The 25,581-nt window shown below is 46.5% G+C and overlaps 1 long non-coding RNA gene across 2 annotated transcripts in view; it reads left to right on the plus strand.

Moving 5' to 3' along the window:
• The window catches only part of LOC147020591 (uncharacterized), a 103,395-nt gene that overhangs the window by 65,317 nt on the left and 12,497 nt on the right, over positions 1–25,581 (plus strand). For both annotated transcript variants that reach the window (XR_015062096.1, XR_015062097.1), the window contains exon 4: positions 14,322–14,400. This is a non-coding gene — a long non-coding RNA (uncharacterized LOC147020591). The remainder of the gene's footprint in view (positions 1–14,321; positions 14,401–25,581) is intronic.

The following is a 25,581-nucleotide window of genomic DNA, read 5'->3' on the forward strand; positions in this document are numbered from 1 at the left end:
AATTAGAAAACAATGCGTTTTGCATTTGGTCATCTTAATATGATATTCTGTACTTTCGCGTCTTTTTTTGTTGTTGTTGTTGGCTTGTTTTTGCATTCCATCTGAGCACACAGCTCTTGTCGAGAGAATTTCAGGTTCAAATCCCATTCATAATAATTTATTAACCTCATTGTAATTCATATGCTACTTGTCTGTCTGGTGCAGCGTTGTTTGCAAAGTTATGTTATCTCTTTATGAGTATGCCATCAGCGATGTATTTCAACCGGCTCATTTAAGCATTTATTGGAAGCATATACTAGTTCACCATTACCCAGTTGTATTTGACATATTTCCCGCCATGCTCAACAATGCTGCCACACACTACTCGCATATTTTCACATAGCTTATCATGTGGAAGTGCTGCCAGTGAGCAGAGCGTTTAATGCATGCATCCGTTATTTGCACCTGTGAACCACGCTTTATTGCTTGCAGGACTTGGCGGAAGTCACCGGCAAGTAAAATTACGTTGCCTCCGAATGGGAAATCCTCCTCCATCAGATCACGTAACTTCCGGTCCGATGCCTCAAGTATATGATCCCACACAATGAAAGCTGCCTGGCAGAAGCTCAGTTTGGCAAGCTGATCGAAATCGCTCATCCTTTTATTTGGGTGGTGTATTGTCAACTGACCACTTCCTTGATCGCTCCAGAGAATATTAAATAACCCGGGTTACGTGCACGAAGCAAAAACACGGCCACTGCTTTCTTGCATATGTAATACATCATGGTTAAATAGCTCTGATAGATTGAAATTGCACTGCCTTGTAAGCTGACACGTAAGGAATATACACCTGAAGCCTGAGTCTTATCAATGTCATAAGGACCATGATACTGATGCTCCAATCTTTAGATATTTAATGATCCTTTCAACAGTTATTTTGGTTGTTTTACACTGAACGATTGTGAATATGAGACTTCTGAAGACGTCTTTAAGCTAACCATAGCAAGAAAATGGTGGATGTATCATTTTCTTGCTTACAACAGTGGGTTTTGGCAAATTGTACGGAATCTCGTCCTCTGTGAGCATGCGCACAGTGGAGTAAGGTAATTGTTTTTGTCTGTCTGCCTGTCTGGCATTTAAACAAAATTAAAAATCATTCCAAACAGTAAATTTACTGTTTTTAAGGACGTCATAAAGGACACAAACAACAGGCATGAATAACTAATTTAATGTGTTGGATAGGGTGGTGTAAAAGACTGTGTATCAACGGCGGTAAACTTCCCCCAATTTTTTTTTCTCCAACCTTTAAATCTTTTATTTTATTTTAATTGAATTATAAACTTGAACACTACAGAACACAAATCAACTTATTGGCACTTCAAAGTGAAGTAGTGGGGCAACTTCGCATAACAATTGTGCATTTTGTGAGGAAAGCACTAAATTTGGCACACTAGTAGCCTAACATATTATGAACAGATTTGCATATTGGGCCATCTCAAATTCAGCCGCTGATGGCTGTGGCAGCCATTTTCCAAAATAGCCACTCGTGGTTACTATAATTTCACTCTAACATTGGTTTGAACATTTATTAATAGCTGAATTAAGAAAAACATAACCTGTAGCTACCTCAAGTTGCAAGATGGCTGCTAATTATTTGTTGTACTGGATGACTATCTCACTCATATAAATTAGTTGTTGAGCATGGTGGAAAATGAACCAAGGGCTGCGTCTGATTGATATGAATACCAACATCGCTTATGTAAAGTCAGTGGTTGTTGAGCGTGGTTGCAAACGAATCATGGGCTGAGTCTCATTCATATGAATACCGACATCTCACTCATAGAAATTGATCGAGAGATGTCTGATTTAAATGTTCTGAATCAGTGACACAGTCTGCTCTGTTAATATTCTCTCAATTTTGTGAGCACTCTCCCTCACACACACACACACACACACACACACACACACACACACACACACACACACACACACACACACACACACACACACACACACACACACACACACACACACACACACACACACACACACACACACACACACACAAAGCTGTGCATTCAAGTGCAGCCTTTTTGCACTTGCAACGCTTCAGACAGCTCTTCTTGCACTTGCACGATACTAGCTCATAGCAGGTGTGGGCTGCTTTGGGTAGCTTCGTCCAGTGTGGCTCGTACACCCCCTCGTCGTTCTTGACCCAGCCCCAGCTGGATGGAGGAGGCAGCTCTGGCGTTGGTAGCAGTGTTTAAAACCCACACATGGCCTCCTTGGTAGGCCGCCCTCTTCACATGCTCCTCCAGAGCTGCCTTGATTGGCGGGATCAGCTGCACGTTGTTCTTCTTCGCGAAGAGTTTCTTCCGGGCCTTGTCAATGTCGTTACACGTGCTGGTTCTGTCATAGAGCAATATGACGAACCTCTCGATGGTGTGCATGACATCGGCTGGTATGCCACTTGGTGTAGAAGATAGCTTCAGCAGTGCGTCTGTAAGTTCTGGCAGAACGGTCCAGATTGTCCAAGCAGTCTTCTTACCATGTCCAGAAAAGCTAGATACAGTGTCACACCCAGTCAGAGCGTGAAACATTGGGAGTGCCTGTGCCTTCTCTGGTCCTAGGCCAGCTGCTATTTCCTGGGCGACCATGTCCCCGGCACTGAGTTGGCCGAGCAGTTCTGTGTCTTCAAGAATGACTGCCCAGTTTCGAACTTTACTGTCCATTTGAAATGTTGCAACTTCGTGAACACCATCGGTTCCTGCAGGTTGTCTGCAGAAGAAACATTGGGCTTCTTGGGCCTTCTCTGTACTGGATGATCTTGAATGAAATCTGGTGCGTTTGCACGCATCTGGTACGTCATGGATCTCTCCTTGTGTCATGAGTGTTCACTTTTCTGCCCTTTGCAATTTTGTGTTGTTATATTTGTGCTTGCATGTTTGATGGTTCAAAGCATTGTTTGCAACCATGGCCGCTTCAATGCCATACCCTTCGTTGAGTCTTTCCAACTGAAGTGTTCCTGGAAGTTGTCCAAGCTCACTGAATCTGATCAAATCGGCTGCGAGTGAACTGTACCCACGCCCAGAGTCTTTTCGCTTGGACTGTGAAGGACATGTCAGAGACTCTGCTTTGTCCTCTTGGCAAATGATACACAGCTTCCAGTTAGTCTGGGTTGGGTGCGTTGATGTTGATGGGACAGGATGCTCAAGGCCAACCAATTGGAAGCTCTTGGACATGGTCAAGTTGTTCAATGTTCCACTCGGTATCTTCTGTTCACCAGCAACCACCACCATCAGGATCTGCAATGACACACTGTAGGATAAATTAGTCATGAATTAAACCGGTTTTCTCCTAGCCCATAGTCATAAATACTATTGCCACTTGTAAAATCTTCTACAGATGCTGGTAACTGCACATAGACAATTCACACCCATCATCTGAGTTACATGGCTTCATTCTCAATACGACCGAATTCATCCATATTTAGGTTAGTTTGAGCCGATGTGCTGAGATGTGTTGCGATTGATTGTAAGAGTCAATAAAAACGCAGTTTCAGAAAACGGAAGGGTAACTCAACAAACTGACCAAAACAAATTAGCTTAGCCATGAAAATGGAAACTAGAATGGAAAACTACTTACAAATGGTTTGGCATTGCCGTCAATCGAACGAAGATAACCCGAAAAGTTACGAGTTATCATGGTAAAGATATCTCGTCAACACGCCGGTACGAAGAGAGAACTTCCTCACTCAGTAGCAAACTGGAACTGGCACTGTGAAGGCAGAACGGAAATACATGCAGAACCTCGTAACCCGGTAATCCGTGACTGAGATAATCCTATGACCAAACTGCACCCCGCAAACCAAACTCGACTTGATGAACTACGGTTAACAATGGGATAGCATAGAGAACTCTATGGGCACAGAACAAAATAACAACGAATCGAGTCAACAAGTGTAAGCTGGCAACTCAACCGTGCGCGATTCCGGGGTCAATATGCACGCACACCACTTCTACTACCACGTGCCAAGCCAATAGTGCTATGAATGTTTATCATTGGTTTTCATTCAGAATCTGTGTCTTAATAAGACTAGTTAGTCCACTTTAACTTTTTTTTCTCAACCAAATCAAATTGTTACTTTCTTTGACCTTTATTAGTAAATAAACTTTCACTATCAACCTGAATTCCTGTCCAGTAAAGCAGATATGTGTCATAACAGTAACCACTGGTGGCCATTTTTCAAAATGGCTGCCACAGCCATCAGCGGCTGAATTTGAGATGGCCCAATATCCATTCATAATATGATAGGCTACTAGGGTGCCAAATTTGGTGCTTTCCTCACAAAATGCACAATTGTTATGCTATATTTTGCTCAGTTGTCCCACTATATATATAGCAGTACTTGAACAAAATATTATGCCATTTTACGCTATCTCGACCAATCAAATTTGCCACTCATGATCTCAGTGTTGGTGGAATATCGAGGTTCAGAAAACCATGGTTTGTAGGAAATATCGATCATGCTTGGAACCGCAAGGCAAGAACTTAAAAGACCCTTCCCATGTCATTTTTTCTCAAGATTGCATGGGGTAACGTGTTCAATGAACTCGAGTTCTGAAGAACGTTTTTTGTGTTGATTTTTGTTGCGATCTTGAACAAGATGTTCCAATAATGCCCACACGATCCCAATGATGCTGAATGACCAGAACACTCCTTGTTTAGAAAGCCTTTTTCACATGTCTGTAATGCTTCACATGAGGGAGCAGGCTTCATAAACCTTTGTGAAAATCATGCTCTTATGTCTTCATAGCCTATCTGCTCTCTCTCTCTCTCTCTCTCTCTCTCTCTCTCTCTCTCTCTCTCTCTCTCTCTCTCTCTCTCTCTCTCTCTCTCTCTCTCTCTCTCACTCTCACTCTCACTCTCACTCTCACTCTCACTCTCACTCTCACTCTCACTCTCACTCTCACTCTCACTCTCACTCTCACTCTCACTCTCACTCTCACTCTCACTCTCACTCTCTCTCACTCTCTCTCACTCTCTCTCACTCTCTCTCACTCTCTCTCACTCTCTCTCTCTCAGTCTCTCTCTCTCAGTCTCTCTCTCTCACTCTCTCTCTCACTCTCTCTCTCTCTCACTCTCTCTCTCTCACTCTCTCTCTCGTACACTCTCTCACTCTCTCTCTCTCTCACTCTCTCTCACTCTCTCACACACACACACACACACACACACACACACACACACACACACACACACACACACACACACACACACACACACACATGATCATGAGCCCACACACTACAAATTAGTCTTTCCTCGATCATAAATTCACTGGTGTCTATAATAGTGAAGCCTCACCTGCAAAATACAAGTAGAACAAAAAACAAATGGGGTTCGAGCAAATTGTTCTTCATGAAAAGGGGCTTTGTGCCCACGCTGTGCCCAATGTGTGCTTTGTGCCCACAAGAGATTTGAATTTCTATAAGATGAACTACTGGAGTGAAACTTTATTATCATAATTTGTGAAGATGGTACTGAGCTCTCATGATGGGAGAAGTTCATTTTCAGGCTTGATGAAGATGAAATTACTTCCACCGATAAAGTCCTCAGCTCTTATTTTGTGTTCATGACGTCTTCTTGGTCATTCACGAAGTGAAACTCAGCAGCGTGCAGGTGTCTCTTAACTGCCATCCGAAACATTTTTTTTAGGCATAGTCACCCCAGGTGCACAGATGACCATCGCATGCATTTCTCTGCATTCTTTCAAGGGTGTCGTTGCTCGCCAGAGACACCCCATGTCAAGGACAACTACTCTCTGAAGGTGTGATGGATGAGGAAGAGTAAGGAACCTCCATAAAGGACAGCTTGTCTTGAAGCTTTGCTTTTACAACCTTCCTTGATGTTCCATTTGGGTGGAAAATAGGCAACAGGATTTCTATCAAATGGTACTTATCATTGTTCCCATATCCAGTTTTGAATGTTGAGCAACGTTAGTCAAACTTTTTTTTTTGTATACAGTCAAGGTGGATCAGGAAAAGCTAGAACACAGAACAGAACAAAAGGAACAACAGAAAGGGAAGGGGGAAATGCCAATAGCAGGGCCGAGGGACAAAATAGACAAAAAGGGATGCGAGTCAGGATGAGGGGTAGGGCAGAATGCAGAAGGTGAGGTGAAGAAGATGGATACAGAAGCAAACTTCATTTTGAGGATATTGAAAAGGAGAATGGACAGGGAATGAAGAAGTAACTGCAAAAGTAGATTGAGTTTGGTTTGTTGTTGTTGTTGTTGTTTTGAAAGATGAGAAGAAGAGTTATTTTGTTGTTTGTAGTTTTTTTTTTTTGTCACGAGGAGGTGAAAAGGATTAATCTGAGGGATCAGAAGTAACGATACCTGGTTGAAAAGGAGTGAAAACAAAGCACGTGCGGTCAAAAACAGAGGCAGAAGCAACAACTCAACTAACCCAGCTCCACACGAGTATGCTGGACTTTACCAGGGACATGAATTTGACAATTCACCATAAGAAGGTACAGTTTGGCACAGAAAATTGGACAAAAACACAACCAGCAACACAGGAACAAAATTAAATGGTGAAATACAACGTGTCTGGTCCAAGAAACGTTGCTTTGTTGAGCTGGAGGGTGTAACTTACGAACCAGCAACACATGTGGAGCAACCCGATACCGCAAGTGACTTACTGTTGCCTTGTTTTCCATCTCTGTGCTTTTGTTTCTGAAGATCTAGAATTGGGGGAAGGTGATCCCATGAAGTTGAGTCGTTTGTTCTTCTTGATAAGTTTCATTCGTGGTGTTTGAGTTGAGAGAATTTGTCAATGAGAGTTGGGGAAGTGAATTTTTCCAGACTGAATAGAGTGTAGGTTGCTGTTCGCAGGATCCCGGGGGTCGCAACTCCATTCATTATTACACAAATCCATATCTGCAACACCCTGCTCATCTCTTTTTCATGATGACCTTGTTCCCTCCTATCACATGCTGTCGGAGAGCAAAGTGTGCTCTGTGCTGTGGCAATGTGGTTAACAGTTTGGTTATGTGTATTCACCAATGCGTTATTCCTTGTGAATTTTGTCCAACCGGCCTTCATCTTGTTTCCCCTGTTCATTTTTATCTCGATCTGATCGGAACAAAGGCCGAAAAATGGCTTCCGAGTCAGAGAAAATGTGAAGTGACCAGCTTTCACGTGGGATGTTGCCTCTTCATCAATGGTTTCCATCAATGCCATCCGAAACATTTTTTAGGCATAGTCACCCCAGGTGCACAGATGACCATCACATGCATTTCTCTGCATTTTTTCAATATCTCGTTTCCAACATATTGTTGCAGCTGTGGATGACTATGTATGACAATATTCACTATTCATGATACCTGCCAATTTCCTTGAACACAATATACCAGCATACTGGCATTAATTTTGCTGACCTCAGAACGATGACAGGCAGAGTCAACCCCACCTGGTATTAATTCAACAGCCGAGTAGAGTTTGAACTCAGGATCCTCGGATTCCAAGCCCACCACCTGAACAATTAAGCCAACACCAGGCATCCAAAACGATAGATGTTACAATCTTTCAAAAAGTTGTGGATGGATTTGTACAAACCTTGGGAGATGAGTTGGGAGGGAGACAAGAACAAGTCGATCAGATTTTGGTTGAGGTCCGGATACAGATTTGGCCTATTTGTGGGATACAAAAGGTAAACTGTTCAGCCTGGTCGAGGTATGCACTCTATCGAATGCGGTTGTAGTTAGTACCTGGAATTCAGCATTGATATGGATTTATTTAACTATGGATTTCCTTTCTTTTTATTTTAACTGATTGTTTTTTCAGATGGCATCCCCAGTGCATCAAATGACCTTTTGGGCGAACCTCCCTTTCTATATGCTGAAATTAATTTCCTAATGTATAGAGATCAACCCAATCTTGTGCTTTTGATTTCAAAGTTTGCCATGCTGTCATTTAGCTCAACTCCCTTTGGTCATCGGCTTTGATTCCTTTTTCACATGGTATGTAGTGAGGTCGTAATTTTGGTTTTCTTTTGACTGTTTTCTGGCTGCTGTTGTGGCAGCTGCTGTGATTGCTCAGATTCAGCCATTTATATCATTTCCACTGTAATAAAATTAGAATAAGAGCAAAATGATGCATCTTCAACATCCTGCTGTTTTTTTTTTGTCTGGTACCAGCATTTCTGATGATGATACAGTACAGCTATATGTTTGACATCATCAATGAAAATCCCATTCCAGACGATCCTGAAAATAAATCTGGCTGTAATAGAGACTTGCAGTAAAAAATATCAGCTTGTCTAAAAAAAAACACCCAAGAAAAGATACCTTGATGGAGCCTGTGTGTTAACGGGGGACACGCCCTGTATGTTAATCTAATTAACGGGGGACATGCCCTCAGTACGCCTTGTCCGAACTGGATCACCTTCCTGGATCAGATGCAGCCGAGCGACACTGCCAAGGACGTACCAGCTAAAAGGAATGGATCATTGGGAATAAAGTCCCGGCTAGGTTAGGATACGGACCATGCTGGATCAATGAAAGAAAAGACAAAAACGAGTTGGGAACATTTCTACAAAGGATTTATAAACAGGCAGGCTAGAGAAGATATGTGGCACAGTTAATATATTTTATTGTTGTAAGTGAGCAGAGATAGGAAGAAAAGTGTGGTGCGACAATAATCAAGCAACTTACAAAAGCAGACACAGCACAGAGTTGTCCCGATATAATTATTGTACACTCTTAACGAAAATGAGTACAGGTGCCATGACACACGCACACATACACATACACATACACATACACATACACATTCTGATGAAGAGGAAGGAGATGAGTCTAACGGTCTCTCAATACCTTGCACGATTGACCGACCACGCCACCAATACATTTTGGGGGGATGCTCCGCTGGGCGATACCTCCTTGACAGCTGGCATATCGTCTCCCGCTTTGTGGCACTTCGACCAGCTAAGCGTCGATCCAGAGAAATGGGGCGTGAACGACAGGCATGAAGGAAGGACTTTGGGTGGAGTCAGAGGCCAGCGGATAGAGGAAGGCGGAGTCCAGAGCAGTAGGTGGAGAAGGCGGAGTCCGAGCAAGTGGGTGGAGAAGGCGGAGTCCAGAGCAGTGGGCGGAGAAAGGCGGAATCCGGAGCAGTGGGCGGAGAAAGGCGGAATCCGGAGCAGTGGGCGGAGAAAGGCGGAGTCCGGAGCAGTCGGCGGAGAAAGGTGGAGTCCGGAGCAGTGGGCGGAGAAAGGCGGAGTCCGGAGCAGTGGGCGGAGAAAGGTGGAGTCCGGAGCAGTGGGCGGAGAAAGGCAGAGTCCGGAGCAGTGGGCGGAGAAAGGCGGAGTCCGGAGCAGTGGGCGGAGAAAGGCGGAGTCCGGAGCAGTGGGCGGAGAAAGGCGGAGTCCGGAGAAGTGGGCGGAGAAAGGTGGATTCCGGAGCAGTGGGCGGAGAAAGGCGGAGTCCGGAGCAGTGGGTGGAGAAAGGCGGAGTCCGGAGCAGTGGGCGGAGAAAGGCGGAGTCCGGAGCAGTGGGCGGAGAAAGGCAGAGTCCGGAGCAGTGGGCGGAGAAAGGCGGAGTCCGGAGCAGTCGGCGGAGAAAGGCGGAGTCCGGAGCAGTGGGTGGAGAAAGGCGGAGAAAGGCGGAGTGCGGAGCAGTGGGCGGAGAAAGGCGGAGTCCGGAGCAGTGGGCGGAGAAAGGCGGAGTCCGGAGCAGTGGGCGGAGAAAGGCGGAGTCCGGAGCAGTGGGCGGAGAAAGGCGGAGTCCGGAGCAGTGGGCGGAGAAAGCCGGAGTCCGGAGCAGTGGGCGGAGAAAGCCGGAGTCCGGAGCAGTGGGTGGAGAAAGTCGGAGTCCGGAGGAGTGGGCGGAGAAAGTCGGAGTCCGGAGGAGTGGGCGGAGAAAGGCGGAGTCCGCAGCAGTGGGCGGAGAAAGGCGGAGTCCGGAGCAGTGGGCGGAGAAAGGCGGAGTCCGGAGCAGTGGGCGGAGAAAGGCGGAGTCCGGAGCAGTGGGCGGAGAAAGGCGGAGTCCGGAGCAGTGGGCGGAGAAAGGCGGAGTCCGGAGCAGTGGGCGGAGAAAGGCGGAGTCCGGAGCAGTGGGCGGAGAAAGGCGGAGTCCGGAGCAGTGGGCGGAGAAAGGCGGAGTCCGGAGCAGTCGGCGGAGAAAGGCGGAGTCCGGAGCAGTGGGCGGAGAAAGGCGGAGTCCGGAGCAGTGGGCGGAGAAAGCCGGAGTCCGGAGCAGTGGGCGGAGAAAGCCGGAGTCCGGAGCAGTGGGCGGAGAAAGCCGGAGTCCGGAGCAGTGGGCGGAGAAAGCCGGAGTCCGGAGCAGTGGGCGGAGAAAGCCGGAGTCCGGAGCAGTGGGCGGAGAAAGTCGGAGTCCGGAGGAGTGGGCGGAGAAAGGTGGAGTCCGCAGCAGTGGGCGGAGAAAGGCGGAGTCCGGAGCAGTGGGCGGAGAAAGGCGGAGTCCGGAGCAGTCGGCGGAGAAAGGCGGAGTCCGGAGCAGTGGGCGGAGAAAGGCGGAGTCCGGAGCAGTCGGCGGAGTCCGGAGCAGTCGGCGGAGAAAGGCGGAGTCCGGAGCAGTGGGCGGAGTAAGGCGGAGTCCGGAGCAGTGGGCGGAGTAAGGCGGAGTCCGGAGCAGTGGGCGGAGAAAGGCGGAGTCCGGAGCAGTGGGCGGAGAAAGGCGGAGTCCGGAGCAGTGGGCGGAGAAAGGCGGAGTCCGGAGCAGTGTGCGGAGAAAGGCGGAGTCCGGAGCAGTGTGCGGAGAAAGGCGGAGTCCGGAGCAGTGGGCGGAGAAAGGCGGAGTCCTGAGCAGTGGGCGGAGAAAGCCGGAGTCCGGAGCAGTGGGCGGAGAAAGCCGGAGTCCGGAGCAGTGGGCGGAGAAAGCCGGAGTCCGGAGCAGTGGGTGGAGAAAGTCGGAGTCCGGAGGAGTGGGCGGAGAAAGGCGGAGTCCGCAGCAGTGGGCGGAGAAAGGCGGAGTCCGGAGCAGTGGGCGGAGAAAGGCGGAGTCCGGAGCAGTGGGCGGAGAAAGGCGGAGTCCGGAGCAGTGGGCGGAGAAAGGCGGAGTCCGGAGCAGTGGGCGGAGAAAGGCGGAGTCCGGAGCAGTGGGCGGAGAAAGGCGGAGTCCGGAGCAGTGGGCGGAGAAAGGCGGAGTCCGGAGCAGTCGGCGGAGAAAGGCGGAGTCCGGAGCAGTCGGCGGAGAAAGGCGGAGAAAGGCGGAGTGCGGAGCAGTGGGCGGAGAAAGGCGAAGTCCGGAGCAGTGGGCGGAGAAAGGCGGAGAAAGGCGGAGTGCGGAGCAGTGGGCGGAGAAAGGCGAAGTCCGGAGCAGTGGGCGGAGAAAGCCGGAGTCCGGAGCAGTGGGCGGAGAAAGCCGGAGTCCGGAGCAGTGGGCGGAGAAAGCCGGAGTCCGGAGCAGTGGGCGGAGAAAGGCGGAGTCCGGAGCAGTGGGCGGAGAAAGGCGGAGTCCGGAGCAGTGGGCGGAGAAAGTCGGAGTCCGGAGGAGTGGGCGGAGAAAGGCGGAGTCCGGAGGAGTGGGCGGAGAAAGGCGGAGTCCGGAGCAGTGGGCGGAGAAAGGCGGAGTCCGGAGCAGTGGGCGGAGAAAGGCGGAATCCGGAGCAGTCGGCGGAGTAAGGCGGAGTCCGGAGCAGTCGGCGGAGAAAGGCGGAGTCCGGAGCAGTGGGCGGAGTAAGGCGGAGTCCGGAGCAGTGGGCGGAGTAAGGCAGAGTCCGGAGCAGTGGGCGGAGTAAGGCGGAGTCCGGAGCAGTGGGCGGAGAAAGGCGGAGTCCGGAGCAGTGGGCAGAGAAAGGCGGAGTCCGGAGCAGTGGGCGGAGAAAGGCGGAGTCCGGAGCAGTGGGCGGAGAAAGGCGGAGTCCGGAGCAGTGGGCGGAGAAAGGCGGAGTCCGGAGCAGTGGGCGGAGAAAGGCGGAGTCCGGAGCAGTGGGCGGAGAAAGGCGGAGTCCGGAGCAGTGGGCGGAGAAAGGCGGAGTCCGGAGCAGTGGGCGGAGAAAGGCGGAGTCCGGAGCAGTGGGCGGAGAAAGGCGGAGTCCGGAGCAGTGGGCGGAGAAAGGCGGAGTCCGGAGCAGTGGGCGGAGAAAGGCGGAGTCCGGAGCAGTGGGCGGAGAAAGGCGGAGTCCGGAGCAGTGGGCGGAGAAAGGCGGAGTCCGGAGCAGTGTGCGGAGAAAGGCGGAGTCCGGAGCAGTGGGTGGCGAAAGTGCAAGGCGGCGAAGAAGGTGGAGCCAGCAGGCGAGTTGGTGACAATGGAAGGCGGGGCCAGCAGACAAGGAATGCTGAGCAGGAAAAGACGACGACGATGGACAGCCCCGCGACCTCTCCTTTTATAGACCCCGTGGTGCGGGTGGGGGTGATGATCCAAAGTGATGTGTCGTCACCCGTATCGGGTGCTCTGGTTACCCTGGCCAGCACATGAGCCGGCCGCCATGACCGGAAGCGGTGTCACTGTACTTCCGGCCAGATGGTTCCAAGCTGCGGAATTATCTCGCTCCGAGCACCGTGACACATATCGTCGGGCCGTCCACGGCGACCGGCGGTCAGCGTCAGTCAATGCACTGCCTGTCCGCAAGCCATGCGGCCCGAGCCGCAAAGCGCTCCTCTTCCTGGCCGCTGCCCTGCCGGGCGGAGAGGTGAGAGTACGCTCGCCGTCCACAGGAGACACCCACGGCCACTGTGGTCAGCGAAGAGTAACGGTAAGATGCTATATTAAACCCATGCAGACCTGAACAAGATGTGGTTTATTCGTGCCCTGCTCTGTGTACGATAATAAATTATCCTGGGACTGCAAGTGGGTCCACTACCATTAAGCATGCGGCCATTTATCAACAGCGGTGGTGTGCACGTTACCAGCTCTGATCTGTGTCAGGAATTGAGGGAAAAGATTGGATATAATTATTAGATGGAGATTCGGATTTAAGAAGAGGATAGATAGAATTGTGAAATGGAAATTTGGATTGAAAAGAGGACAGATATAATTATTGGACTCAGAAATGGGTTAAAAAGAGTGCGCCGCGTGCAAAAGTGTAAGTTGTTAGCATTTGGGGTGTTGTTTTTCCATGACTGGGCCTCTGTGAGGATGCATTCTTACGCGAAGGGCACGGCTGTGGTTTTTAAAGATGGGTGTCCGAGCGGAGTGCCTGCCGACCTCGCGAGGACCCCTTGCTTGGATTTACCTCAGGAATAGAGAGGATTTACCTCAGGAATAGAGAGAAAGAATAAAACAAAAGAATAGGAATCAGACCTAACTATGAGATTTACACAACGCACTGTCCTGTTTGACCCATTAGACAAGAAGGAAGGGACTATCTGAACATTTATTAATGAAATAACTGTCTGGGGACCACTGTATGTTGGATGCCATCGCGTTGGAGGGATGCGGTTCCCAGACCCGCAACAATATGCTGTATGGCCATGGTGAGCATTTTGAAACCCGTTCCCTGGTGGAATTTCCCCACAGTTTTGTTGAGTATATCCTAACAAATTTTCTTTAATCTATCTCAAAGTATCTAAATCCACCTTCAAAACAAGTTCTGCTGAAAATATTTTTGGGGTCACAGAATGTCACCCCACTCACTCACTATAAGTTCCTCAATGAGCTTTCGATCACTGGAAAAATGAGTCTGTGGTTAATTGTCACCTCATACTGTTTCAGAAGATTTTTTTTGAAATAATAAACAAACAAACAAAAAATTTAAGGTGAAGAAGTGACAGACCATGTTACTGATTTGTGGACAACACCTGTCAATTAGACGAAACTTGTGAACCGGTTAAACCTCAACAAGAGCCAAAAGACTAAGCCTTCAAAAGCTGCTTCGCTCTCTGGGATCAATAAACCTACAGCTGGTTCGAAATATTTACGATGAGAGATCCTTCTCTTCTACTCTGGGGAATTCATCAAATATGGGAAAAACCAAGGATGCATTGGGGTTGGTGGGCTCAGAACACATAAATGAACAATTTCTCAGCACAATTAAAAACATTTTGTCATATCAGATTTGTGAATAGACATTCCCATAAGTTGTCCGACGGCATAGTGCCGAGGTAACACAATCTGTGTCGTCTGCGTTCAATTCCCTGTGTGATTATAAACTGGTAGATTGGTGGTTGGTGTGAACTTACAAACTCAAAATACACAGGAAGCATCATCTTTTGTGACTCTTTTATGGCTGCACATATAACATTAATGGTAGGCATGTCAGGTTGATAATTAGATATCAATTCTGAAATAATGCCAAAGTAGATGTACATATCTCAACTTATAAGTAATTTTGAAAAATGCCTTAATTGAATCTCCTTCACCTTCTCCTCCCCATACAGCCTCAGTGGCAAAGTCAACAGGAGGAAGAAACAAGGTAAAACTAGAACTGCAGACAGTGATGAGAGGCTTCCAAGATGGGTCAGTACTTTTGATGTTGTTGATACAGATCAAGTTGTATTTTGACTTGAATTTAGTATGTTTTATTGCCATGGACCATGGGAACTCGATCATATGTTTAAAATTTTGCATCGATCAGTAACGTTGTTTCAAAGAGGATTTTAAAAGTTTTTTTCTTCAATCCAATATGGCTGCCAAATGACGTGACTGATGACGTGATCATTTCCAATAAATTTTCCACATGGGTGGTCAATCATATCTGCAAGGTTTCATATCGATCGGTTAAACCATTTTGAAGATTTTTAAAGGTTTTTTTTTCAATACAATATGGCTGCCAAACCACGTGATTTATGACATCATGCATTTCAACACTTTTTTCGCTTGCATGTGCAATCATATATTTCAAGGTTTTTTTTCGATCGGCTAAGAAGTTTAGAAGATTATAAAAGTTTTATTTGTAAATCCAATATGGCCGACAAAGCATGTGACATGAGTTTTTTTATTATTATTATTTTTTTTTTGCAAAATTACACCCTCATGGGTATTCGATCATGCGTTTCAAATTTCGTTTTGATCCGTTCAGCACTTTCAGAGAAGATGTTTAAAGTGTTTCCTTAAATCCAATATGGCTGTCAAACCACGTGACTGATGACGTTTTTTTCAAACTTATATCCCGATGGATACAAACTTGTATCTTTCAGAGAAGAAGTCGATCATCTATCTATAATTCCAGCAATCTGTGTGTGTCTGTGTCTGTGTCTGTGTGTGTGTCTGTGACCGCTGTTTCTCGACAACCGCTGGTCCGATCTAATTGAAACTTGCCAGGTATATTTCTGGGGCCCTGAGGATGTTCCTTTTCAAGGTTTGATATTAATCGGACAAGTGCTTCCCAAGTTATGGCCATTTATTTACCAAACCAATGACAAGACACGTTGTTGCGTGGGTGTAGCCGATGGGGAAGGGAAGCTCAGCCACGTTCGCCATTACGGGTTACAACGTACGGACTTCCGGATCCATTACGGGTTACAACGTGCGGACTTCCAGATAGTGATGACTTCGTGTATTCTAATAATTTCTCGATTTCTTACGCGCATTTATAGATAAACGCAATACCCCAAATTATGATCATTTTCATATTAGACGGTGTATAAATTTCGGTAACATCAGAGTGCTGGTATGCTCCGAACCAGGAAGTAAATTTTTTTTCTCTCTCTTCTCTTTTTGTTTTTCCTTGCCACGACATTGCGAAAAGGTAAAATACGTTGGCGCTAATTGAATAATTGGGTATTAAAACTAAATTGCGAATAATCGTAACTGCGGATAATATTCGAACTTCCGGGCCATGCACGTACGGGCACGCGAGAGCGAAGAAACGGCCTGTGTGGTTGTTGTTTGTTGCTCGTGGTTTGAATATTTATTTATGAATTTTTTTTTACGGGCACGTATGAGTCTATCTATAATTCCACCAATCTCTGTGTGTGTTTCTATCTGTGTGTCTGCGACAGCTGTTTCTCGACAACCACTGGTCGGATCTAATTGAAACTTGCCAGGTATATTGCTGGGGCCCTGTGGATGTGCCTTTTCAAGGTTTTATATTAATCGGATGAGTGGTTCCCAAGTTATGGCCATTTATTTACCAAACCAATGACAGGACATGGTGCTATGACGTCACAATTGACGTCACAATTCTTCTTTTTTTTCTTTTTTCCTCTTTTTTATTTTATTTGCACGTATCACAATTGACGTCACAATTCTTCTGCTTCTTCGTTTGATATGACGTCACAATTGACACTGGGGACCTGAGTGTGTTCCTTTTCAAGGTTTGATATCGTTCTTCTTCATCCGTTTCAGCTGTTTCCGAAGTTATGGCCATTTATAATACGGTTGGTCCGATCTAATTGAAACAATGCCCCAATCCAGTCGTCGTTTACGAGAGCGAAGGAACGAAGCTGCGCGTCATGCACACGCAATGGAATCTAGCGAAGCATGAGCTGCTTGCTTGACACGCGACGCTACTCACATGACAAGGCGTCGTGCAGCTGAAACGGATGAAGAATGAACTGCTCGCTTGGCAGGCCACGCATTTAAGGCCACACACGTACGGGCATGCACTAGTATGTTTAAAATTTCACATCTATCCGTTCAGCACTTTCAGAGAAGAAGATTTTTAAAAAAGGTTTTCATTAAATCAAATATGGTAGCTGAAAAAGGTCAAAATTCAAAAAACAATTCGTCAAGCACTAGTATACATAGGTATCTATAATTATCAGTGAAAATTTTGGAGAGCCAACGATAACAGTTTTCTAAGAATCGTCTCCACAACATTTGCCTGGAATAATAATCTATCTATAATTCCAGCAATCTCTCTGTGGGTGTGTGTCTGCCTGTCTGTCTGTCTGTCTGTCTGTAACCGCTGTTTCTCGACAACCACTGGTCCGATCTAATTGAAACTTGCCAGGTATATTGCTGGGGCCCTGTGGATGTGCCTTTTCAAGGTTTGATATTAATCACACAAGTGGTTCCCAAGTTATGGCCATTTATTTACCAAACCAATGACAGGACACGGTGCTATGACGTCACGATTGACGTCACAATTCTTTTTTTTTTGCACGTATGGCCACACACGTACGGGCACGCACTAGTAATAATAATCTTTAGAAGAACAATAAGCTTCCTGCGAGAAACCCCCTGGAAGCCTAATTACTCTTCTGACACATTTATGAGTCTAGTTACTGCAAAAAAAAAAAACAGGTAAAAATTAATCTCCTGCAGCACAAATCGAAGGGAAATGCTGGCTGAACCTTATGAAGGAAAATGATCAATGGAGTCCAGCGGAAATGTGAAAAAGCATGTTGTGACGTCATTATGAAGTTTTTTTTGGTTGATGCATTATCTCTGAGCTATCCTGAATCAGAATCAGCCGGGTGCCAGACTCGCACCCTTGAGGAATTTTTTTTGGAGGCTAAAAACAAAATGGCCACAACCGACTTTCGATAAATTCTGTTTTGGGCTGTTATGTATCTTCACTTCTAATGCACTTACAAACACAATTTTGGTGTTTACGACGATGTTTTCATGGTCAAGGAATCCGATAATGATATAATTGAAGGTGTATAATCTCACGACCTGTCTCATATTTTCAAGATGGCCACCATTTTAAGATGAAAAATGGCTATTTTGCAGTTCGACTGATCACTTCGAGTAAGACATTGAATTTGATGAACTCTCAAATATTAATACTATGTACAATAATAGTCAATGACGGCTGAAGTAACTTACTTGCAATGATCAATGAATTGATGATTATATTGGAATACGATTTTTACACAAATATATCCGAATACATGTGGATAGTTGACTATAACTTTGGGTTTTGTCTTAAAGTAAGTATGTACATGTATATGATTTTGAAATTACCTTTTATTTTTAGGCAAACAAATGTTAACTTTGTTAAGGATGCAATGTTCTACATTATGTTCAATCTTCGTCATCGTCGTCATGATTAGCAGCTACTGCCCTTGTCTGTTCGTTACAACAGTCTGATCCAGCATTACAACTGCAAAACATCGAACATGACATCTGTGCTGCCACACAACCACACCTCCCGGTGGTACATGGCCGGCTGGTGGAGCATCCACACTTTATCAGCTGCAGAATGGTGACTGGTGCAGCAGACACATCAGGTGGAAGTGTGGTTGGACACAACGTCGCACCGTCCTCACCTTCTTGCCATCCATTCTTAATGGGATCCAAGTTCGGAGGGTCTGACTGAGTGGCCGATTTCCATATAATGACTTGATGATTAGCACGATGTACATGTTGAACAAAGGCATCATGCGATGGGGGCAACGACTTCAATTTCAGAACAGAGGTAATCTTGGAGTTGGCCATCTTGGACTTCCACAACTGATACTGGTGTGTGGACATATCACCTTCGACTTTGGAACCATAACAGGCAGCAATGAAGGTAGTTGCCTCAGGTATCATATTTTCCTCGTCTGCTTCCAGCTGACAAAGTAAGGTGGGATGATGTCCACCCATTAGTACCTTCAGCGCTGTGGCCTTTCCAATGCCAAACAAATATGCCAGTATCGCATCCTGTCAGAGCATGTACAGCAGGCAGATATTTGGCGATGCTTTTGTGTTTCAGTGCTGTTTGGCGAATGTCTATGTTCGCCCTACCAGCACACGGACTCTCCATGCTGACATCCACAGTCATCTTTTCCTCGAGGTAGAAATGAATCAACAGGACAAAGACATCTGTATCGTCGCAGACCACTTTGCTGTGTGAGTCACCACTGACACCTGACACAATTCTGACCAAGTGATGGATGATGATGACATCTATTTCTTCATGGTGTTTTCAAATCCTGTCTCTGGAGAGTGGAATTGTTCCATACTTGTATTGGTGTAGGATCTTTTCCGGTGATCACCAGTTTTGTCTGGTTGTCAACAATGTGGGTCATCAGATACTGACAGATCAAATCGATCAGTTGTACTTTGTTGTAGGATACATTTAGGACCACTTTTTGTGCTGGAAGTGTTGTGTGAAAGTTGAGTTGATGTTTTCAACTTGAATTATGAACCTGTGACTGGATCTCATCATTTGTTTCGTGCTGATTTTGATGTACCTGTCGAAAATCAGGTATATGTCACAACACTCCAGGTGGTATTTGATGGTTCCCATGAAGTTGATCACATAATCCTCAACTGTACCATTTGTGGGCCAATGTACAGTCGATCGATGATGTCAGCATCTAGAACACCTTGGATTCGACTTGATTGCTCAACTTGAAGTTTCCTCTTCAGGATTGCTTTCTACTGAGCCTGAGCTTTCGACAAACAAGGAGGCTGGGACAGGGGACAGTCTGTAATAGAGGACATCCTTGATATCAATATCCCTGTATTGTTGGAGACATACGACTCGGGTGTAGATCAATTCGGTATCATACACTGGCCTTCCATCCAGCTTGATGCTCTTTTTGGTCGAAGTCATCAGGGACACTTTCTTGGTTAGTGTCTTGTTGAAGCTTGTTGGCCATCCAGATTCAAATTCCGCCATCTGTTGTCGCCCAATCTTGAGATAATCATCAACGTTTACCTTGTCTGTCACATGAAACATAGTGGTAGACACCAAAATTGTGTGTAAGTGCATTAGAAGTGAAGATATATCCCAAAACAGAATTTATGGAAAGTCGGTGGTGGCCATTTTGTTTTTAGCCTCCAAAAAAAATTTCTCAAGGGTGCGAGTCTGGCACCCGGCTGATTCTGATTCAGGATAGCTCAGAGATGATGAATCAACCCAAAAAAACTTCATAATGACGTTAAAGCACACTTTTCCCTGAAATGGCTGTTTGGCATCTCGGCTAATAACTCACATTAAACAACCGGTACCTGGTACGAGATGTATTTGTCAAATGTTCTGTGGCTCAGGAGAGTTTATGAAAATATGTTTTTGCCAGACATGATGATTGAAGGGGTCTTATAATTGGAATGTTTTTGTTGGGGAGGGTGGGGTTTGAGGGAAAAGAGATGTGGAGGAAGTGGAGAGGGGCTTGGAGAGTGTGATAATTATGATTTGTTCTTACAATGCTTGTGGGGGAATTTTTTTTTTTTAGTTCTGGACAGGTGATGTGTTTTTGTTAATTGTGACGTCATATTAATTTCACATACATATGAGGTTGCTTTTAAAATATTTTATACTTGCAGAAACCCTTGGTAAAAATGCCCACGATATAAAATAGGAAGCCTTTTATTGTGGTGCTGGTTGAAAGAGCACAGGTTATATATTTGTTAAACTGTATATAAAGAGGGGAGGTTATATATTTCTTAACAGCAAACAAAAAAAGTTTTCCCAGAGCGATAGAAGCAGTTGCCTACACACCGCCCGGGTTCAATTAATTGTCTGATTGAAATTTTTTTTGATTTTCTGTCGGTTTGGATTCATTTGAAGAACTTTTACTTATTCTTTTTCTCTCCGAGGAGCATTTCCATGTTTCAGGATGGGACAGACAAACAGACAGCATTAGCCTATTATATACTAGCAAATACCACCCGTCGCTTCACTGACGGGGATACTAAAGGAGGGGGGGGAGGAGAAAAATAGGGGGGAGGGAAGGAGAGGGGTGGAGGGGAGAGAGAGAGGAGGGAGGTAGAGCAAGGAGGGGTGAGGGAAGGAAAGTGAGGAGGGAGGGAAAGTGAGGAGGTGTGGGGGTGAGGAGGGAGGAAAAGTGAGGAGGTGTGGGGGAGTGAGGAGGGAGGAAAAGTGAGGAGGTGTGGGGGAGTGAGGAGGGAGGGAAAGTGAGGAGGTGTGGGGGAGTGAGGAGGTGTGGGGGAGTGAGGAGGGAGGGAAAGTGAGGAGGTGTGGGGGTGAGGAGGGAGGAAAAGTGAGGAGGTGTGGGGGAGTGAGGAGGGAGGGAATGTGAGGAAGTGTGGGGGAGTGAGGAGGGAGGGAAAGTGAGGAGGGGTGGGGGAAGGAAAGGCAGCAAGAGGTGAGAGAAAGGGAAGACCTAGATGTGCGGTGGAGTGTTAATTACAATTCATACTGTCTCATCAAAATGCTTCTGCATATAATAACAGTGAAGATGGAAACAAAATAATGTCTGAAATTATTCTCTACAGGTCATATTATATATATGCTGCCACGAGACAAACACTGCCCAGAATTTCCGGAAACAAACACCGCCCGGAGACAAACACCGCCCGGAGATGAACACCACCTGAACACGTCCGGAGACAAACTCCCATCTGGACATAAGCACTGCCCGGACACGTTCGGAGAAAAACATCACCTGGACTTGTTTAGAGAAAAATATCGCCCGGGCACGTTCGGAGAAAATCATTGCCTGGCCACATCTGGATACAAATGCCGCCCGGACATGTGCGGAGCTATGCTGTCTGGAGACAAACACCGCCCAGACACGTCCAGAGATAAACACTGCCCAGACTAGTCTGGAAACAAACTCCATATACCTCATTCTTCTAAGGAAGCTCTCATCTCTCGAAATATCCACACGCATGCACCAACGCAGGGAACCTGCTGCAGTTCATGTACACTAGAGGCTTGAGAACCGACACAGGCAGCCAACAAAATGGCGACACTTTAATTTTGAAACCATGGACAGATGGACAGACATACTTGCGGAGAACATGCATGCACACATATATGTATATGGCTGGTGTTGGCTTAATGCTTTTGGTGGTGGGCTTGGGATTCTAGGATCCTCGGTTCAAATCCCACTTGGCTGTTGAATTAATACCAGGTGGGGTTGACTCTGCCTGTCATCCTTCTGAGGTCGGCAAAATGAGTGTCAGCATGCTGGTATACTGTGTCGGAGTGGCGACCTGTCCAGGATTGTTCCCAATAGTCAAGGAGACTGCTGAGGCAGCACCAATGCTCTGCACAGAGTATGGTCCCAATGGAGGATGAATGTGTATATATTGTTGCGAATTTTGGTCCGCCCGGCATGCGGCCGGCCGCGTAACTGTAATCGCAACGCGTTGCCCACCGGAACGGACAATTCAGTCGTGACCCTCTTGGAACTACTGCCAAGGAGCTAGCCACGGGTGGGGGTTTAACCTCACCACAACCCAGTCCGCATTCTACCCACGCGAAATAGGGTGAATCGCCGAATGTCGATATACCTAAGTACCCGTGCGGGTAGCGTACCGAGGAGTTGTACCACGCCGCAGGTCGACTCCGGACACGAACCGCTTAAGCGGCTCGTTCCATGCTGCAGGGATAACTGAGCAGAGTTATCGCCGACCTCGACGGTTCAGATTATTTATTGGGTGTCTCCACCCACTAGCAATCCCTTACGTGATGCAAGATGGAACTTTCAAACGAAGGAAAGGACGCAACAAAACGGGAAAACAGTTCAACAAGCAAGTAGTTTATTACACACGCAGACGAGGCACGTATTTACAGCCATACAGTGAAAGCAAGCACGTATATACAGTCATACAGTAAAAGCAAGCAAAAGAGTTACCACCGAATAAAGCAATGTACAAGCACTTGTTCAGGTTTACTTAAAAGACTGGCGCCACACACACATTTACACAAAAAGCAAATAAAAGCCACCCTCATAGGCAAGGGGGCAGACAGATCCGTGGACCAAATGTACGTTGGACCTGGGGGAGCAGCCAGGTCCACGAGACTGAAGGGGTCTTACCCGCACCCTCGTGGCGCGATGGCGGACTCGCCGCAATGTCAGCGTAACATGCTTGACTCCGTGCCCCTGGCATGGTCGGTGAGCTCCTTTAGGCGTGTGTTGCGCAGGTACGTGTTGGTCGGTCGACACCATGGTTGGGGTGGGGAACGGACGGGGTTACCGGCGCTATCTCAGCGCGGATGGGGGGAATTGTTGATGCTCAGGGTGGAGAGAGGGGAATGGCGGACGCTCCGTCTCGCTAGCGGGGCCTTGGGACTGCACCCACTCCGGCGAACTCTCGCCCCTGAGCCCTCTGCCGCGTCCCTGCTTCACTCCGCGACTCGTCCCTCGACCCAGCAACGACATCCTCAACGACGACCTTCGTCTTCACTCGACCAGCCCCGCAACGACAACCTCAACGACGACCTCCGTCTTCACTCGACCAGCCCAGCCAGCACAGCACACGCGAGTCGCCTTGTGCTCGTGTCTTTATAGACCGGGGGAGGAGTGTGTATGTAAATTCGTGGATCAAAACGCGCTTGGAGGCGGGGCCACGCCACCCGATGTTCAGCCATTGGTTGGGCAAAAAGGGGGCGTGAGCCTCTCCTGATCGGATTTCCCTCTTAAAAGGAGTCCACATGCATCGCGATTGGGGGCGGAGCCACACCGCCCGATGCTCGCCCATTGGACGGAGAAAAAGGGGGTGTGAGCCTCCCCTGATCCGATTTCCTCTCCCGTAAAGGCATCCATTTTTACTCACGGCTCGACGCGTTCGGCAAGAATCACTGAACGGGCCCTGGGCAGCACGACGGTCGGTGTTGACAGATGGTGTGGTTGATGGTTGTGGAAGGAGAAAGGCGAAGGTGGTGGGGGGTTTGCTGTGGTGGTTTGGTTGTTGGCGGGCGTCGTTTGAGAATGGCGGTGAAGCGATGTTTGCAGGATGGAGTTGTGGAGGTAAAGAGGCGAAGGTGGCGGTGTTTGAGTTGTTGGGGGATTATTGGTCCAAAATAACGATAGAGAAAGAAAAATGGCTCACTCAAAGCGTCGCAGCCCGGATGAATCACATATATTCCCTCTAAACAACGGGTGTGGACGAACTACACATGAACTTATCGATATATCTAACCTGAGGACCTTTCTGGTGTATTGCAAATTTCCACAGCCGTAACAATATATATATATATATATATATATATATATATATATATATATATATATATATATATATATATATATATATATATGAGTACCAGTGTACTGAGCCGGTGTATACCCCGGTTCAAATAGGTGTACCATATCCCTGTGTTGTAATAGGCGACCAGGGTTGCGTCAGGAAGGGCATCCGGCATAAAACATGTGCCAAATCACGATGCGGATCACACGGATGATCCGCTGTGGTGACCTCGAACGGGAGCAGCTGAAAGAAGAAGAAGAAGATATATATATATATATATATATATATATATATATATATATATATATATATATATATGTAACTGATTCACCAAGAGTGCCTCGACCATGGCCTATATATATTTTATTTAAACTCTCAGTGTTACCACGATAACTTTTGTATCTATAATTATCTACCTCGCTAGATACAGTTTATAAAATTCTTGATGGAAAACAGGTCTGCCTGGATTACAGAGTGGAGAGGCCATTTTCTCCTTCTTGGAAGATCCTGTTTCATTATGCAGCTGCAGAGCATCGATATACTGTTGAGCTGGATGAAATACCAAGAGATTATCCCTGAAAATTATTTGCTTGAGAGATATTGAGCAATGACAATCAATCTTAGGTGGCTGGGAGCATAAGTAACCAAATATTTGAGCATTTTTTGGGACATTCACGGAAATATGGCAACTGCTACTACTACTACTACTACTACTACTACTACTACTACTACTACTACTATTACTACTACTACTACTACTACGACTACTTTTATGGTCTCAGTTATTCCTACCGTATTGTGAATTCGGCCCAAGTCTTTGTCAAACCAGCTTGCCAGGCCTAATGTTTGACTGAAGCCGATTTGGGCAGGGATTTGTAATTTGTTCAGATTGCCAGCGATACTCACTCGCCTACACTTTGCGAAAGACACTGTGGGATCTTTTATATCCACAAACTAATGTCAGCAGATGGGATGCCCAGCTCAACATCAATCGGAGAGATGTATTTTGTGATGCAACACCCTACCAACTGCAATAAACTAATCTGATAGCTTATATAGTCAGTCGGGAATTGAACCCAGACAAGAGTGCTGAAATGTAAGTGATGGAAATCACGTCTGCCTGGATTACAAGGTGGAGACACCATTTTCTCCTTCCTAAAACATCCTGTTTGATCAGCTGTAGACCATCGATTATACCAGTGAGGTGGATGAAATATCATTTCATTATTGCTGAAAATTAGTTGCTTGAGAGGTGAGGTAATGATGATCAATCTTGGCTGGCTGGAGTGCACAATCCTGTCATACTAAATATTTGTGATGTAACTTCCATCATTTAGTGAAAACAAGCACCGGTGGTTACGCTGTTGGTGATGCCACATAAGGAAGACCGTTTGTTGAAGTACTTCATTGTAGGGTAAATACATCCATCCATTATTTGAGGAAACCGTTGAGAATAAGGGCAGGGAGTATCATGAGGAAGGAAAAAGTCAAAAATTTGAAGAGCAGGGAGAGAAATTGGGTTTGGGGAGGGGAGATTGAAATGTTGACACATGAAGAAAGGCGATACATAGAAATATAACCAACAACACATATTAATAGGAATAAAAAAACAAGCTTGGCATGTTCAAAAAGGGAATTAAGGCTAATTATAAAAATCATCCACTTGTGTGCCAAGCTTTTCTCTCAGGACACTAGCGAACACAACGGCAGCAGCTGGCACTCATTTCGATGCAGCGTGCAAAGCAAAAGGCGATTAAAAATTGAGAAGAAAGTAATCAGGCATGTGGCTCAAAAATAATCGAGCTCTGCTGAATTCTCTTCATTTTCCATGATGGAGACGACGAATGAGCATATTATTTTCTTATTCTTCCACTGTAG

The sequence above is a fragment of the Eptatretus burgeri genome, chromosome 9, assembly GCF_056783735.1.
Source record: "Eptatretus burgeri isolate ZD-2024b chromosome 9, Ebu_testis_v1, whole genome shotgun sequence".
Taxonomy (NCBI): Eukaryota; Metazoa; Chordata; class Myxini; order Myxiniformes; family Myxinidae; genus Eptatretus; species Eptatretus burgeri.